This window comes from Rhinoraja longicauda, chromosome 17 (genome assembly GCF_053455715.1).
Source record: "Rhinoraja longicauda isolate Sanriku21f chromosome 17, sRhiLon1.1, whole genome shotgun sequence".
Lineage (NCBI taxonomy): Eukaryota > Metazoa > Chordata > Chondrichthyes > Rajiformes > Arhynchobatidae > Rhinoraja > Rhinoraja longicauda.
Window position 1 is genome coordinate 17379188 of NC_135969.1, and position 1850 is coordinate 17381037.

Genomic DNA, 1850 nt, shown 5'->3' on the forward strand with positions numbered 1-1850 from the left:
GCATGTGGAATAGCAGTCGGAAAGAAGTAATGTTATTTGATATGTTATCATGATATGCAACAATTCCATGACATCCTTTGGTGAGATAGCACTGGTTTATTTAGGGCTGAAGAAATGATAGGATTATCTCAAAGATTGAAATAGATTGCAATTATATTTTCAAACACAAGGAGCTGTGTTTACTTTCACAAGTAAATAACATGAATGAATGGCAATCTTAGTAAGTAGTTTTGATGGATCTAGTACTATTTCAACAATGATTAGATGTGTTGGATATGGTGCTACTAACATATTAAAAGCCTCCCATGGATCAATTACGTTCATCTGATCTCATGTAGGTCAGCTGAGTTTCAGTGAGTAGCCAACTTTGCCTTTGAATCAGAAGGCCCTGGATTCAAATCCCAGACTAGAGGGCATAGCTTTAAGGTCAGAGGGAGGAAATTTACAGGAGGTGTGCGAGGAAAGTGTTTTACACAGACGGTTGTGGGTCCCTGGAACATGCTGCCATGGGTAGCGGTGGAAGCAGATACGTTAGTGACGTTTAAGAGGCTTTGGGTCTGACGTTTAATAGGCACATTGATATACAAGGAATGGATATGGATTATGTGCAGGCAAAGGAGACCAGTTGAACTTGGCAGATATTGTGGACCAAAGGGCCTGTACCTTTGCTATGATCTTTGGTTGATTGTCATAGTCATACAGCAGGCCATTCAACCCAAATTTTTCATATCAACTAAGATGCCCCACTTAAGCTAGTCCCGTTTGTCCTCGTTTGACCCCTATGCTAAACCTTTCCTATCCATATATCTGTCCAAATGTCTATAAACGCTATGATAATACCTGCCTCAACTATCTCATCTGGCAGCTCATTCCATATGCCCACTGAATATTGGTTGATTGATTGATTGGTCGATTGATTCAAAGATACAGCATGGAGGCCCTTCGGCACACCCAGTCCATGTTGAGCATAGATCAGGCATTCAAATAGGCTACACATTATCCTACTTTCGCACCCACTCCCTACACACTGGAGGTAATTTACTGACGCCAATTAACCTACAAACCCGTACATCTTTTGGATGTGGAGGAACCGGAGCACTCGGAGGAAACCCACGCAAGTTACCGGGAGAATATTCAAACTCCAAACAGACAGCACCCAAGGTCAGGACCATACCGGGCCTCTGGAGCTGCGGCTCAACCACTGTGCACTATAAATCACAATGTGTAAATGCAATCGCAAGGAAATGCAGATGCTAGTTTATACAAAGGGAAGGCACAAAGTATTGAAGTAACTCAGTGGGTCAGGCAGCATCTCTGGAGAATATCGATAGATGGCGTTTTGGGTCAGAACCATTCTTCATGTATAAATGCAACTATCTCCTTTTTCACGTAAAATTTGCCACCTGACCTACATAATGAGTTGATGCAGCAGAAGATATGCTTCTTTAAAGGAAGAGAAGTTGGATTTTATTTAATTTTGGATGAAAACACTAAATACAAATAAAAAAAGATTGAGCAGATTGAGGGAAGAAACATAATTGCTGATCATTATAAATGAGTTATCATATAGATTTAGAGAGGAGATATTGGATTAGGGCGATGCACACTATAAATAACAACTTAGAGGGGGAAGGGAGGCAAAAACATTTTCCTTGTTCAAAAAAAATAACGTTGACAACAATGACCTCAACGCTCTTTAGGAGCAACCAATGGGATCGCGTATTATTTTTCGGACGCGACCAATCGGATCGCTGTTGCTGGGTAGTGCGGTATGAGGGAGGGAGGTTGGCCGCCCGCCCGTGCGCAGGCGCGGGCGGCGGCCTATAGGAGCGGGAGAGGGGCGGGGCTTA